At 42.4% G+C, this 17,505-nt stretch overlaps 1 protein-coding gene across 4 annotated transcripts in view; it reads right to left on the bottom strand.

The window, feature by feature from the left end:
- The window catches only part of IP6K1 (inositol hexakisphosphate kinase 1), a 37,950-nt gene extending 22,059 nt beyond the window's left edge, over positions 1–15,891 (bottom strand). For 2 of the 4 annotated variants that reach the window (XM_005695950.3, XM_018066661.1), the window contains exon 1: positions 15,339–15,856. The gene's annotated coding sequence lies outside the window, so the exon portion shown is untranslated. Of the gene's footprint in view, positions 1–15,338 lie in introns of all 4 variants that reach the window. The other 2 variants (XM_018066660.1, XM_018066662.1) reach the window with 2 other exon arrangements.

Genomic DNA, 17,505 nt, shown 5'->3' with positions numbered 1-17,505 from the left:
GATATAGACCTCTGTGCTGGCAAGGGTTGGCTTCCTGGATGTCAAGGAAAGCAATGGATTGTGCTTAAGCATTACAAAATTGTCACTTTTTCCCTCCTATTTTTCTGGCCACCCAGCACAGCATGCAGGACCTTAGCTTCCCAACTAGGGATGGAATCCATACTCCCTGCAGTGGAAACACGGTGTCTTAACAACTGAACTGCCAGGGAAGACCCACAAAATAGCCACTTCAATTCCACTACTCATGCAGACCCAGGACCCACAGGCGTGGAGGAACTTGAGAGGCAGAAAGCTGGCATTTATTAAAAGCATCTCCAGGACTCAAAGAGGCTCCCACACGTTCCCCAGTCATCCCCATGGCCCTTTGCTATGACTGACAAACACGCAAGAGTGAAAAGCAATGGCAATTAGTATTGAATTCCTATAGCCTAATTTCTTTTGACAGTAACATCTGAAGTGGCATCCACCCAGATTCAGAGTTGAAAGGAAATGTACTATTTTCTTTCCTCTCTATACCTTTTTGTCCTTGGCATAAACGAGGCATTTCTCATTTTGGAGGCATTAAGGACTATGAAAAGACAGTAACTACAAGGAGGAACATTCTCTAGGTTTTGAGAAGGATCCTAAGGAAATTGTCTTAATCTGTTTCGGCTGCTGTAGCAGAATATCACAGACTGAATGACTTACAAACAACAGAAATTTGTTTTCTTAGTTCCAGAGGATGGTAAATTCAACATCAAGGCAATGGCAAATTTGATTGTTTGGTGAGTCACTGTGTCCTCATATGGTGGAACGGGTGAAAGGGCTCTCTGCGGCTTCTTTTATAAGGGTACTAATCCCATTCATGAGGACTCCATCCTCATGACCTAATCACCCCAAAAGTTCCCCTTCCAAATACCAACACACTGGAAATCAGGTGTCAATATATGAATCTGGAAAACAAACACTCAGTCTAGAGCAGAAATCACGATCAGTGTTTTAAGTTCTGGTGCCACGGTATCTATTCTTTTTCTGATTAGACTTCACCATTTCTGCCATGACTTGGTAGAATATTTTGGCAAGGAAATCTTGTTTTTGTGAAAAGGAGACTTGTTATTTTCTATGAAAATAGTTTGTAACTTTCTGGGTATTAGCATGAAAATTATTTTACTTTAAAATGTTTAAAAATAAGAAAATTCCCTCTGTGGAAACATGATACATTTCTGTATTTAGTAGTAAAGCTCCTTTTTGATGAACACAATCTTAAATAATGAAAATTAATCAACAATATTCTCTAATATTCTGCGTTAGAGTAGACAAGACCGCTTGTGCTGATTACCATGTCAGCACATGGTAATTTTCATTGGGTTGTTTGAACTGTGGTCTGAATCAGGCTCTAGGGGAGGCAGGAAAAGTATAGCACCAAGTTAGGCTTTGGTTTGCCAAAACAGATTCTTTGGAAAATGGTAAGTATGAGGCTTGGCAAAATCATGTGGTGATTAAAATTACATGAATCCTACCCCCTAAATACCAGATGCAGTTTTAGCCCTTTTTTGTCTTATCAGAAAAGACTGTCTGTGCCCTAATGAAAGGACACCTGATTTGGTTTGCAGGGTTTTCAGTAACAGCTGCATTTTCTGTAACACCGTCGCTAGCGCACGAGCAGAGCAAAGGTCTAACACTTGAGGATGAGAAGCAGCAGATATTCTTCACAAATGCGGGTGTGGAGTAAGAGGGGCTTAAGTAGCAGCAATGTTCTCCAAACATCCCGGTGATGGATATTCAGAGAGGAAACAGCTTGTGTGGATCAGTTCTTTCAGATCACTGGCAGCTTATATTAAAATGGTTAAGATTCTGTCAGCTTGTGAATGGACTGCTTCCCCAGGGTTCCATGCTCTGCCTAGGAGTGTGTGCACCACCAGCTATAGAGGTCTCTGTTTCTCCTTCCTTTTCTTTAGGAAGTTCTGGTTCCACATTTTACTGCATAAAATGGGAAGGAGGCTATTTTTTAAAAGAACCTGTTGAGATTCTCAAGTTGAATTTTTTTCACTGGTGAACAGCAACACATGGAAATAAATTTGCCCTGTAAAGACATTAGTTAACATTAGTTAGACTGACCTTCTGGTTATAGTAACTACCTTCTTGAACATATAATTGAACTCTGACATGAATTATGTCTCTATTCAAATAAAATAAAGTTTCTCATACTGCTCAAATTAGTATTTTCCTTTTTCAAAGCCAAAGCTGTTGTGAGGTAAAATGATTATAAGGTGTTATTATGGCTTGTAAATTAATAATTGGGATATTTAATTCTATAAAAAAATTAAAATCTGTGAATTGTGGTATATTCATACAGTGGAATACTACAGAGAAATAAAAAAGAACCAACTACTACCAAACACAGCATAGAAGAATCTCAAAGGTGTGATGTAGCAAGAAAGAGTCTAGATACAAAAGAGGCCATGTGTTGTGATTCTATGCATACATGAAATTCAAAATGATCATGAAAATCACAACAGTGGTTTCTCTGGGAAAATACTAATTGAGAAGGGGCATGAAGGTAGAGGTGACAAAGATGAGCACTTAACATACGCACTCAGCTGTGTGCCTAGATTTCTGAACTTTACTCTAAGTCAGAACTTAAAAGGGAAAAAAGAAAAAGAAGAGTACTCCTCTATACCAGCAGATACATTAGAAAATGGAAACTATTTAAATATATTCCATTTACAACAGCAACCAAAACTATATAAAGTACTTATCAATCTTTAAAAAGGATTACAGATCAATAATAAAACTTTACTGAAGGACCTAAAAGAAGATATAAATACTCCATATTCATGGGGTGTGGGGCTCAATAGTGAAATGCAATGCAATTTCAATAAAAATTCCAAGAGAGTTTTTTGACAAACTTGACAATCTGACTTTATATTCACATGGAGGAGTAAAGACCAAGTAATGTCGTTAGACAGCAATGTCAAAGAGTAATGAGAGATGATCTGCCCTCCCCAATAGCAAAGCTCCTTATGAAATTACGGCAATTAAGACAGTGTGATATTTTGCAAAGAGAGGCAAAAAAATCTTAGGCTCAGACGTGAGAGTGGATGTGTATATCTGAAGGAGCATTTACATACCCATTTAATCAACTGAAAAAGATGATATAATCTCATAACAGGCTACACACAGATTAAATTCTATCCTTACCTCCAACTATACTCCAAAATAAATTCCCAACATACAAATGTGCAAAATAAAACTTGAAGGTAATTAGAAAAAAATTTAAATGCCTTTTGATAATAGATTAAGTAAAATTCCATAAGACATAAAGCACACAAACTACAACAGGAAACACTGATGAATAAGACCACATTAAAAAAAATGTTAATTGAAACAGCTTTTATTGAAGTATAATTTACAAACCATAAAATTCACTGAAGTGTACAATACAATGATGGTTAGTAAATTTACAGAGTTGTACAATCCCCACAATCTAATTTTATAGTATTTCTATCACTCCAAAAGACCCCTCATACCCACTCACAATTGCCCCATTCCTACCATCAGCCACAATAAAATTAGTCTTTTTTGTATAAGAGAATCATAAGTAAAGATAAAAGTCAGATAAAGAACACATATTTGTAATATTGATAATTATCAAGAAAATCAGTAAACAATATATGAAGAATTCCTATAAATAAAAGTGGAAGAAAATAACAAGATGGAAAAAAGATGAGGCTCAGTGGCTAATAAACATGTGATTAAATGCCCCTCTTCACAAATACGAGAGAAATGCAGACTTAAACAGGAAATGATTTCAATTCTTTAAGACTGGAAAAAATAAAAGGTATAAACATCCCAAGCACTGGCCAGCCAGGGAGAAAGGGCTTCTCTCTTATGATGATGATGGCAACACAAAACCAAAGTGGTATGCACTCCACAACCCAGCAGGCACCCAAGAGAGCAGGTTCAAAAACGTTCACTGCAGCACTGCTGCAACAGAAAGACGGGCAATGACCGAACGGTCCGTCAGTGGAAGAGTGGGTAAATGAATGCGTGTCTTCATGAACTGTACAGTCCCGAATTAGTAATCCACATGTGTCAACATGAATACATTTCAAAACAAACTGGAAAAAGCATGTCTGGAAATATTTCTAGTATGCCATCATTGTAAATTTTTAATACAGAAAACACCATACCTGAATTTATGGACACATATATGTATTAACAAGAACAATGATGTGAAATGGAAGAATGTGCACCAACTTTACAGGAGGAAAGGAAAGGAGACTGGTTATCTAGGAAGAACAGGGAACTTCAGCTCTTTTGGTAATTTTTAATTTCTTTTTTAAAAAGTCTGAAACAAATACGGTAAAATGTTAACATTTTCTAATCTCTGTGCCCAGTACACTAGTATCATTCTCTGAACTTGTATATCTTTAAATAAAACAAAAAGCCTTCACAGTGTTAAAAGCCTGATGTTAATACACAGTAATGACAGAACATGCTAGCAATGGTTCCAAAGTAGGGTATGAATATCTGGAATTGAGTGAAGTGAAAGTTGCTCAGTCGTGTCCAACTCTTTGCAACCCCCATGGACTACAGAGTCCATGGAATTCTCCAGGCCAGAATAGTGGAGTGGGTAGCCTTTCCGTTCTCCAGGGGATCTTCCAGACTCAGGAATCGAACCGGGGTCTCCTGCATCACAGGCAGATTCTTTACTGACTGAGCTATAAGGAAAGCCCTAACTGGACAGAAAACATTAGAACTCCTTGATCTGTCTTCCTCACTTGGCCGTCAAGCACCACATTCTCCTCATTCTCCTGGTAATCAATCTACTCTGCTGGTTCTTTCTCTTCTTCCCACACTTTTAATGCTGGAGGCCTCGGGGCTCAGTCCTCGGTCCCCCTTTGTTTAGCTACACTTTCAGTTCAGTCCTCTTTCTGGAACACCAAATTCATATAACTGACTGCCTATTTGATCTAGGAAGTTTAAATTTAACATTGCCAAGATAGAACTCATCTCCCCAAAGCCCCCAAAACCTCTCCACCTGCAGTCTTACCCATCCCAGCTCCATCTTTACAGCTGCTCTCACAAAAATCCTGACAGTCATTTCTGATTCCTCTCTCTCTCAACCCCCCCTGCAGTAGGCTATCATGTAGCCCTACTGAATCTACCTTCAGAACACGTCCAGATCCAGCTACTCACCATCTCCAGGGCTACCACCTGGTTTGATAACCAACATCTCCCACCTCCTCACTGGTGTTCCAGCTTCCATCATGGCCCTCCTGCAGCCTGTTCTCAACACAGCAGCCAGGGGCTCTGTTAAACTGAGAGTCAGACCATGTGACTTCTCTGCTCAAAACCCTGCAGTGGCTCCTGTCTCCCCTAAGGCCTTGCCATAACCTTCAAGTTCTGCATTCCTCCCCACCCCCATTTTCCCTCTGATCTGATTCCTCCCCTCCTCCCCTTTGCTTATTACCTCACTCTAAGTCACACTGGCTAGACACACAGGGAGATTCCTACTCTGGGGTCTCTGCACCAGCCATTCCTTCTGTCTGGACCATTCCTCCCCCAGATATCCAAGTGGCTAACTCCCTCACCTCCTCTGCTCAAATCTCTCTCCATAAGGTTTCCCCTGACCTCCCTAAGTTTAAACTGCAAACCCATCTGGATGTTCCATCTTCCTTACTATGCTCGTTTTTCTTTTTTTCAAGGCATGTTCTATGTTTTATTTATTGATAATGTCTACAGTTTATTATTTTTATTGTAACGATGTCAGATCCATGAAGAAAAGCATATTTTTTCACTATATATTATTCAAAATGTCCGGCATGTGGCAGAGACACAATAAAAAGAGATATATGCATATAATGTGTATAACACATGTGCACAGCAGTAAAAGAACATGGCATATGAAAAATGTTCATGACGGGACAAGATTTTTCTTTCTTTCTTTTTTTGTTTACTATTAGGATTGTTAAGTCAAAAAAGTTGACAGATTTCTAACCTAGGGCTTCCAAAACCAGAAGAAAGAGTTAACTTGGCTTTACAGAGAAGAAAGCATGATAACCAAAGGATAGAATTCCAAACCAAAGAAAGAGAACGTAAAATTCTGTTTTGACTCTAAAAAGAGTTGATATATGAAAAAAGAGCTTTAAATGTACCTGGATAAAAATGGCAACTAACAGAAACTAAACAAGATATGTAAGAAAAAAGAAGATAGCCTATGAGGAAGATGATAAGATCATTTTTATTACTAATACAAAAGAGAAACAAGGGGTGAAAAATCAGACAAAAATACAGAAAATCTCAATTATAAAGAATAAACCATCTCAAAGAACTTAAACTAAATTTAGGAGGTACAACTAGGTTTGCTTGGTTTAATTCAACAACACAGTGAGCCTAGAAAGCGGCAATGAATAAAAGCCTTGGCAAAGACAGAGAAATTCCAATCAGATATGGTGGAGAATAAGGTCCAAACTATTTTAAGAACTAGGAAGGCACTGTCTTCACAGAAAGAGAAAGACAATACCTGGTCACCAAGTTTGTCCAAGTTTGTTAGCTGGGTGGGCACAGACACTCCAAAATGCAGATCAGCAGAGTGCATTCTAAGGAGCTGGTTTAGAGTTGGTAATTTTGTGGACAATGTATTTTTACAGCCTCAGACTAATCACCTGAGTTTGGTATGCAATCTTTTTGTAAAAAGAAGTATCCTTGGTACCATCACACTGCACAGGTGTATTTATAAATTTCCTCATATTTTCATTAAAACTGGTTTAGAAATCCAATATTTCTACTTCTAAAACTAAATATACTCAAGCACTAAAAGTATAATGCCAAAGTATCATGCCCTTAAAACAAAGCATATGAAATGTATTTAGTCTTTTAAAAGTCTATAAAAAGTAATTTAAACTTGGTAATGCAAGAATGCTAAGTAAAATTTTGGCAATAATTCAATAATTTACCTTTGGTTTGTTTTTTACTGTCCAAGGGAAAAACAGCAAAATCAGTCAACTGAAAAGAACACAATGGACAGATACGTCACTCTCACAGAAAAGAACAACATATAAACCTCTAGCTGCATAGCTCTGGACTTTATGAAAACTCATTTCTAATTATTTCAGAAATAAAAAGCTGATGCGGACTCTAAGAGGAAAAGATACTCTCAAATACTTTCAAATTCAAGGACAAAAAAACCTACAGCTGAAAACTAACATGAAAGCATATTTGTTCTCTAAAGCATATAATCAAGGGAAACTAATGTTTTCTTAAATTCAAGTCAATTCTTGCTTTTATTAATATGTATAGGACTTCCCCGGTGGCTCAGACGGTAAAGCGTCTGTCTACAATGCGGGAGTACCCGGGTTCGATCCCTGGGTCGGGAAGATCCCCTGGAGAAGGAAATGGCAATCCACTCCAGTACTGTTGCCTGGAAAATCCCATGGACAGAGGAGCCTGGTAGGCTACAGTCCATGGGGTCACAAAGAGTCGGACACGACTGAGCGACTTCACTTTCACTCACTTTCATGGGACTGTAGGGGGCTTCCCATGTGGCTCAGTGGGTAAAGAATACATCCGCCTGCAATGCAGGAGACACAGGCAGACGCAAGTTCGAGCCTCGGGTCGGGAAGATCCCCTGGAGGAGGGCATGGCAACCCATTTTAGTATTCTTGCCTGGAGAATCCCATGGACAGAGGAGCCTGGTAGGCTACGGTCCACATGGTCGCAAACAGTCAGACACAACTAAAGTGACCGACCACGCACACGTGAGACTGTAGCTGCTGCTAAGATTAGTTATACTTATGAGGGTGAAAGAAACAGTCCTTCCTTCCTTCGCACCCCAAGAACTGTTTCAAGCAGATGCTCACAAACCTCACCTCTGAGGAAGACAGAACAGAGAGAACATTCTTGAGGTAAATATAGCTGCCAACCTGATTGCCCTTCCAATCTACCAGGGACTGGGACATCCCTCACCTAGAAACCAGAAATATGTGCAAAGACCTAGCGCAATCTGGGAGGCCTGAAATAAGGGGAAGGGGAAAAGAGGCTTAGGTATCCATTTTGTTTATCCTCAGAAAAGACGTTGCTTAGACATCTGGGTCCTATCCAGAAGCAAGGGACCCAGTGGCACCCTTCTGAAGATGCCAGGCTGAGAGTAAACAGGTTGAGTTCCACTTTATATACACACACACATGTATATATACACACACATACACACACAAATACTTGTGCTTAATCACACAGTCATGTCTGATTCTTGGTGGTCCCATGGACTGTAGCCTGCCAGGCTGCTCTGTCCATGGGATTTCCAAGGCAGGAACACTGGACTGGGTTCCATGGGATTTCCAAGGCAGGAACACTGGACTGGGTTGCCATGCCCTCCTCCATGGGGTCTTCCCAAGCCAGGGACTGAACCCGAGTTGCCTGTGTCTCCTGTATTGGCAGGTTCTTTACCACTGAGTCATCAAAACAAATTCTTTTGCTTTTTTTTTTTTTCATTTTGTTTTGTTTTCTTGGGCCGGGCCATGTAGCATGAGAGATCTTAATTCCCCGACCAGGGATCGAACTCATGCCCTCTGCAGTGAAAGTGCAGTTTTAACCACTGGACTGCCAGGGAAGTCCCCCCAGAGCCAAATTATTTGAATGTACTGTTACTGGCCTCACGGGTCTCTTAAAAAAGAAATTCCTTCTCTTTTATCCACTTAGTTATTCAAAAAAAAGGAAAAAAAGCCATGAAAACCAGGGACTATAGATTCCAATCAAACGAGGAATATTACATACTGGTTCTCTCTTTGAACAAACTATAAAAAATACAGTAAACTAAAAATAAAAGATACTTCAAAATTTTACTAGAAGGCGCTCTTAAAGAAGCAGTATTTAAAGAGTAATTTTCTCGCTTCAGACAACTCCCACGTGAAAGTTTCACTCATCTGAAATATCCACCTTACCTTCCATCCAGAAAATAGCTAAAAAGCAACTCCATAAGAATCAGTGTTATTCTTGAGGAGATTTGAGATGCTTTAAAAGAGGATGCTGATAACCAACTTCTTGGCTGTAAAGAACTAGTCACTGAACACTGGGACAAGAAGTCAACGAAACAGAACTCAATCTGCCCAGCATGCGTATGAACATGCAGTGTAGAAATGACCTCAATGGGACAGGCTGTTAGGGATGAATACTCATCACCAAAAGCACTGCTCACTGCTCCCAGGAATTAAAATCTAGAACACTTAGCTAGGACCCTCTGGTTGGTACTAGTTTTCAAACAGCACCCATGGAAGATCATCGAGTCAAGCTTTTTTTTCAAAAATAAAAAAGCTGCATATGAATTAAAATTAATTCACATATATAACTTTTTTTTTTTAGGTAGCAAAATACCAGCCACATGACCAACGGTCTAAAGAGGCAGTACCAACTGTGGTAGCTGAGCTTGGTTACTTACAAAGGAGCAAATCACCATGGCCAGGCTCCACAAAGAGATGCAGGATGAACCCTGTGGATGACCAAGAAGCCTCCTGCTGCTGCTGCTGCTGCTGCTGCTGCTGCTAAGTTGCGTCAGTCATGTCCAACTCCGTGCGACCCCACAGACGGAAGCCCACCAGGCTCCTCTGTCCCTGGGATTCTCCAGGCAAGAGTACTGGAGTGGGTTGCCAATTCCTTCTCCAATGCATGAAAGTGAAGTCGCTCAGTCGTGTCCGACTCTTAGCAATCCCATGGACTGTAGCCTACGAGGCTCCTCCATCCATGGGATTTCCCAGGCAAGAGTACTGGAGTGGGGTGCCATTGCCTTCTCCAAAGAAGCCTCCTAACGTGCATCAATTAACAGAAACCCAGGATCGTGACAAGTAACTGAAGCTGTTAAAGCAAACAGACTCCCTCAATCTAGAAGCTCGCGTCTACTTGCAATAGTTCCTAATTATTCCAACTTCCCACTTCAACAGAATGCCCATTCGTTTCTGACTTAGCATGGGTATATCTGGAAATCTGGCAAAAAAAAAACATAAAATGAGGCTTCGAGCAGAGAATTACAAGGAGGAGCAATAACAAAACTGGGCCCAGAGTGCATAGAACTGTTCAACTTTCTCCTAAACAGTGTCCGTGTGATGTAGTCTGGGGGTCAGGGAAACTCTACTTGTGGATATTTACCACAGAGAAATGAAAACAGGTACACATACAGACGTGTATGAGAACATTTATTACATCTTTACTCATAAGAGCCAAAAACTAGAAACCACCCAAATGTCTAGCAGCAAAAAATATGGCCATAAAAAGGAATACTACTCAGCGATAAAAAAGGAAGACACCATAACAGATGAATCTCAGAAACATCATACTAAGCAAAAGAAACGAGATACGAAAGAAAATATAACCAATTTCCAGTACTCACAGTAGTTATGTTCTATAAAGTCACTGCAAACAAAAAAAAGAGTTAGTGAATACTGAGCTGCTGCTCCTAGAGAAAACAGAGTTAAGTTTCTCTGACCCTCTGGTCACAGCACTTCCACCAATCAATTTTTAATCTTTCAGAGCTACACACATATAATATATAACCTTGTATGTATATTACTGTTTAAAGATACTTTATTAAATACATAGCTGACTCATTAACACTGAACTCTCAGCCAACTGCACTATAACTCAGACCTGAACAAACCTTACCTAACACATGTATTTTGTTCATAAGGCATTTCACATCCTTCTTATACTTAAGATTAGATAGCACTCCAGCACTGGTTACTTGAGAGCCATTTTAACCAGCAAAATTATCCATAAAAAACACAAAAATATGAAAAATCATGCCACTAAACAGACCATGAAAAGAACACCTGTTTACAGAGCGACTATCCCCTACTTCTCAAAAATTCACTTTACGCCACTGTGTTTTTATGAAAGACAGACATTAGTACTGCTTTCACTAACCAAAACAGATCCAAAGAGCATTTTCACTTCTATGGAAAGGCAGCAAGTGAAAAGAGCGTTCAGTATTTGTTTTGCAGGGAGTCATCACAGAGGCAGAGTGCGCCCAGAGTGGCGAGAGCGGCACTGCCAAGCTCCCTTCCCGGGAACTACACTCAGCAGCTCAAGCTGCCACAGCTCTGAACTGTCGGTGAGCATCTGTGCGTTGTCTTGATTTATACTGTACATCCGTTAGCAAGATGAGTCCTCAGGTAATTGTTTTTTCACTTTATGTCATTTTGGCTCACAAAAGGTTTCACAGGAGCACTCTACATTCATCCGAAAGCACTCTACTTTCACCTGAAATCAAGGCAAATCTGTACTACAGCTGAAACGAGGCAGCAGAGTGGCACCTTGCTCCCCTTCGGCTTCCCCAATTTACTGCCAGCTAGCCCCTGATGTAAATACATCATTTACCAACCCAGAAGTTTTTAATACAGTGTTGACTGCAACAAGGTACCAATTAGGGTGTCCTGCATGATCTCATTTTTGTAAAACTTACAAAAAAATCACCTGAAGAAATATGGTCAAACAATAAAACACTAAGTGAAATTATGGATGGTCCTGTTTTTATTTCTTGTTATTCATATATTTTTAAAAAATTAGTGAATATACATTATTGATAAGTTATTTTTTGTAACAGCTTCAAGATATAATTCACACAGCATACAAGTCACCCATTTAAAGTGTACAATTCATGGGACTTCCCTGGTGGTACAGTGGTTAGGACTCTGTGCTTCCACCACAGGGAGCACGGGTTCAATCCCTGATCAGGGAACTAAGACCCCACCATGCCACATGGCATGGCCAAAAAAAAATAAAATAAGAAATATAGTGTACAATCCAAGGGCTTTTAGTATATAAAAGTTATGTGTAACCGTCACTACAGTTTCAGGACATACTCATCACGTCTCATCTCGCCCTAAGCAACCACTTATCTACTTCTGATCTCTGTAGGTTTGCCTCATCTGGATATGTTTTATAAATGAAATCATATATGACCTTTTGTGTCTGGCTTCTTTCACTTAGCATAATGTTTCCCAGGTTCAGTCATGTTGGAGTATATTTTGGAACCTCACTCCTTTTTATTGGTAAATGATATTCCATTGTATATATAAAATACGTATAGACCATGTTTTATTGATCCATTATCAGTTGATAAACATTTGGGTCATTTCCCGTCTTGGTTATTATGAATAATACTGCTATAAACACTCACATATAGGTTTTCGCTTGTACATGTTTTCATTTTCCTTGGGTGGATAACTAGGAGTGGAACTGCTGGTAACTCTAACCATCTGAAGAACTGCCAGACTATTTTCCAAAGTGACTGCATCATTTTACATTCTCACAGGCCGAGTTTATAAGGACCAACAGTTCTCATTATTTAACTTTTTGATTACAGAATAAGTTGCTTAGCTCATTCAATCATAACAAGCTCAGATTTTTATGGTCTTCAAGGTACTCTTATTTCCTGACATCAAAATTTAGATTTGAAAAGAGTCCAGTCCTAGGCCTGCTCACCTTCTGGAAAATGAAGGTACAAGAATAAATGAGCTAAATCCCCACCCACAAATAAAAACTTTTGCAGAAGAGATGGGATTTTCTAAGCATTCAAAAAAACAAAGTCTCTATCAGGGATCCAGCACTGAAATGAACATATGTTCCCATCAAAACTCATTTGCAATGCCTCTTCCATAAACCCAACTTCAAACTGTAATAGCAGCAAACATGAATGAGAGTCTCAATCTATCACCTCTTATAAAAGAAACAAGACTGCTTAGGTTTTCCCACACAGAATTCGCTGCTTAAATCCTGCTGTAGTACAGGAAGAGAAATGAAATCTAATTTAAGATCGGGGCAAAAGCACAGACCTACTGGTGCAAACATACAAAATGCCTCTCTGCTCCAAGCCAGAGACAGCTCTACCTGGCTTTCCCCAGCTTTATCCATCACTGCTCCTTACAGCTTCAGGGCAGCACTGGGAGGACAAGCAGCACATACTACTGACACATTTACAGAAGCCCAAGGTGTCAGTGAGAAGAACCAACCAGGAAGAGAGTCTAAGAATCTCAATGCTATGCTCACACAACACGTTTTCTGAGAGTCAAACGTAGCCAGGAAGAGGGATGACCACACAGCCATTTCTGAGACGCAGAATTACTTTCTATTGTTGGGCTTCAGTTTCTGCACTACGTGCAAGTCCTGCCTCTTATAGAATGATGGGCCTCTGTGTGGTGCTAGAGTGCAAGCCCTCCGGGCAGTGCAGGACGTGGAGTTCCACGGTGAAAGTCTCATTTCTACCTGCCTATTCCCTCCAATTCCCTGTTTAATTAGAGGGTGTTCCAACTCAGGAACATTTAGTACATTTCTGTGACCATTTAGTTCTCATCTACTACATGCAGCTCCAAGAAGACACAAAACTACAATCTCTGCAGGAAAGGGGTTAGGTCTAATCAGAAAAAAAGCTGTTCTTAAGAGAGTCTATACTGTATTATTGTTTTTAATAAGGGCAATAATACCACTGCAGTTCAGAGGAAGGAAAGTATTCCCAAAGACAGGAATGTTTTGGGGAGTGTTTCATAAAGGAGGTAGGAAGGACGTGAGCTGGACTTAAAAGAGAACTGAAACTGAAGGCAAAGGGTATCCCCAAGAGGGGCAAAAGGAAATGGACTAGCTGGCAACAGGATCTGTGTAAGAAAATATCACACGTGGAACGATTACCAAACCATTCAGGTGGTGACAATTAGGACAAACCTGGGAGAGGTGGGTTGGGACCAGCTGGGCAGCAGCACCGAAAATGCCACATTAGGACATCAAATCTCATCCTATATGCCTGAGCAGTTTTGACTCATTCAGTCTGTTGCTCATAACAGTTTAACATGCTGACATTTACAGATGAATTATGTACATGCAAAGTTAAAGTAGATGGAAGGTCCGCTATTCTAACATCCCTACTTATTTGCATTTAAAAATGCCCAGCATAGATGTACTGCTAAAAGCGATCTCTGAGTAACAAAATAGGCTTAATCAAGCAAGCACGATCTAATACTCCTAAGTATTCACAAGGCAATAAAGCATTAAGAAAAGGCAAAAAAAGTTCTTGGCTATTCTGTAACTTCCTTGGGGCAACAGTTCTAACACAGAGTTAGACCGCGAATGGACTGTAACAGACCCCTGAACCTAAAACCGCACAAAAGTTAGAGTAGTTAAGTAGACTAAGGCAGAGATTTGTTCTCTTTCTACATCTCAAAGATAACTGAAACAGACCAAGAGCCTAATTTATGGTTATTTTTCACAGAAAACAGCAACCCTGTGGCAGCCTTAACTTTCTAAAGGAAGTGTTAATCAGAGGGGAGTTGGGGGGAAGTTAGCTTGAGGCCATTTTGAGAAGCTCCTAATATTTTCACGTCTTCCTTTCTTGTAAAGAACTACCCAAGGAACTGGTTTCACCAAAATGAAAATTCATTCAAGATTGAAAAACTGGCCCAAAGGAGGGTAATGAAATGTCTAAAGACTACTCACTCAACTTCTCTCTCTCCTTACAAGGCAAACAGCAACAGGCCACCAGCTGCCTCTGGTTTCAGCATCTTCTCCAAGAGCATTTCCTGACCAAACGGATAGTTTCTTGCAAAATTAAACATTCTGAGGTGATAAGATCCTGACAGAAGCAGCACAAAGTAGTCTCAGGCAGGCTTTCTGTATGAGCACAGACAGAAGCCTGTGCTGAGAAGCCAAGGGACCAAAGGCAAACAAATGTTTTCTGGAGCCCTCAGCACATCAGGACATCAAATCTCATCCTATATGCAGCAGTTTCCTAGACCTGCACACCTTATGCCGCGTCTCTAACCCTCCTACCCTCACAAAAGAAGAGGGCCTGGAAGTCTGTTTCATTGGGCAAGATATATTTACTCTGTTAAAAGTTAATTTGGCATTCACCAGACAGAAAGAAGTTTCATTTCTTTTTCTGATTCTAACACCCTCTTACATTTCTTTTGTCTCCTTGACTACACTTGGTAGATTATCTTTTTAGGAGATAAAACCAATCAAGTTAGTACCAATACTCACTTTCTCCCAGAGCCAAAAGAGGAAGCCCTTACCACCACTCCAAAAAGTGGTGATTCAGAACAACAACAACAACAAAATATATTATGTCCCAAACCAAAATTCGGGCATCAGGGACATCTGATCAGGCCCTTCAGGAAGAAGCAAAAGGTGAGCTCCGAGGAGTCCAAGAGGCAGGCGCCGGGCAGAGGGGCCTTCCCCTGGTCTGAATCACAAGGGCCGTCACACTGGCTGGCCTGCTTTGCAGGGGCTTTCGACTGGTTGACCTAGTCTTAGTCTCAATCGGTCTGAAAGTCACTCGCAGGAGCGACATCTAAGAAAATAGTACGTGTATTTCTCACCTGGGAACAACACAAGACCCCGGAGAGCATCAAGCTGGCACTGGACACGTTTCAGCGCTGCGGGTCAATGGAGCCCAGGGCTTCAGTCACAGAAACTAGTTTCCCGCTACCCCGCCGGCCAGCCCTCAGGCGCGGGGCTTTCGGACCTCTACCCCGAGGCCGTCCTGCGACCTCGGCACCAGCATCGAGGAGACTTCACGGGCTGCCGATGAAGACGCTCAAGCGATGCTCAACCGATGCCCTTGCCCTGCGCGGGCCAGCTCCAACCCCGCGCCCGCCGCCGCCCGCCCCGCGGCGTCAGGCCGGTCTTTCGGCCCGGCTCCTGTCACTCACCGGCCCGACCCGGGCAGCGGGCGCCCACGGCTCCCCACGGGAGCTGGGCCCCCCAGGCCTCCAGGTTTCGGCCCGCCCCCTGGCAGGCAGCGCAGGTGGCTGAGATCCGCAGGAGCGGCCCCGCACCGGCCGCTCGGTCCAGCTCCCGGCGCTGCCCACTAGGTACGGATCAACAACAAGATGGCGGCCAGCCGAGGGGGCGGGGGCCGGGCGTCATAGTAACCAGGACGGCAAAGAACCCGCCCCCAGCTTAGAATACTCCCAATCAACAGCCTCTTTGCCCTACGCCCAGTGTAGTGCCTCCCGATGACAGGTTGGCCGCCCTGTCAGTCAGAGCCTGCCTCTCGCCGCCCAAGCCGAATGCTTCAGCACGTGACTGTGACGGCACGGATTGGCGCATGCGCGCCGTTCCCGGAGTTGCTGGAGGCAAAGCGTTTGCTAGCTACTGAGGAGGCCGTAGCGCCCTTGGCATCCGTGAGTGCTCGGCTTCTAAGCGGTGCTGACAGCGTCTTCTCACGCACGCGTGCACACTTAGGGAATGTCTGCTGTATGCTTTTTTGGGTCACTCACCCTGGAAGGCAGTACTTGTCCCTCACTACTGAGGAAACGGAGGCTCAGTGTGGGAAGGCTGGGCCAAGGTTACGCCACCTCTGGAAATGTGAGCACGGAGTTTCGCTCCTCCTCTTACTGGCTCCTGTGTATAATGCCCTCTTTCCAGTGGATTCCCTAGCTTTGCCCTTCATCAGCCTTCTGTGCCCCAGCAGCCTCTGGCCTGTTACCACGTTTGTCCTTCTACCTGGAGTTCAGTCCCCAGCACAAGCCCTGGCACATAACAGGCACTCTTATTCCTGCCCTAGGGTGGGCATCTTGTCTCCAACTCTTATAACAACATCTTTTGTCCTGGACTGTCATGGTCTGCCACCAAGCACAACTTACGAGCCTTGGGAAGACTGTTACCTTGGGCTTGGCATCAAATGTAATCACACAGCCTGACTCACAAGTGACCTGACTAGCTAGCTTTGTGACTTTTGAGGCTTGCTTGTTCTATCTGTGAAATGAGGATAAAAATCAAGCTCCATAGAGATGAGCGTTTAATGAGCCCTTAGAGCATTCTAAGTGCTCAGCAAAAGTCTGCCCGCAGCTGCTTCCTATAACATCCTGCTGTCAAATTGCTGTCCCTGAGGCCAGCTCTAACACCCTCACTTCATTGGAAACACCAGGAAGCATATTTTTCCCACAGAAGGCTCTCGACTTCTTCCTCTCCCTGGGGCACTGTAACTGGTTCAGGAAGGGAGTGAAGTGAAGTCGCTCAGTCGTGTCTGACTCTTTGCGACCCCATAGACTGTAGCCTATCAGGCTCCTCTGTCCATGGGATTTTCCAGACAAGAGTGCTGGAGTGGATTGCCATTTCCTTCTCCAGGGGATATTCCCGACCCAGGAATCGAACCCGGGCCTCCTGCATTGCAGGCAGATGCTTTACTGTCTGAGCCGCCAGGGAAGCCCTTCAGGAAGGGAGGTCCTCAGCTACTCTGAAAGTGAAAGTGTAAGTGGCTCAGTCATGTCTGACTCTTTGCAACCCCATGGACTACATATAGTCCATGGAATTCTCCAGGCCAGAATACTGGAGTGGGTAGCCTTTCCCTTCTCCAGGGGATCTTCCCAACCTGGGGATCGAACCCAGGTCTCTGGCATTGCAGGAAGATTCTTTACCAGCTGAGCCACAAGCGAAGCTACTCTGAGAAGGTTCAGATCCATAAACTTGACAGAGGGAAGAAGATTGAGAGAACCTGAAGACACCACAGTTAAGATAGCCTCCACCAAGACAGCAGGTCTT

The sequence above is a fragment of the Capra hircus genome, chromosome 22 (assembly GCF_001704415.2).
Source record: "Capra hircus breed San Clemente chromosome 22, ASM170441v1, whole genome shotgun sequence".
NCBI lineage: Eukaryota > Metazoa > Chordata > Mammalia > Artiodactyla > Bovidae > Capra > Capra hircus.
Note: the sequence above shows the minus strand (reverse complement) of the source record. Positions and strands in the feature narration are given on the sequence as shown.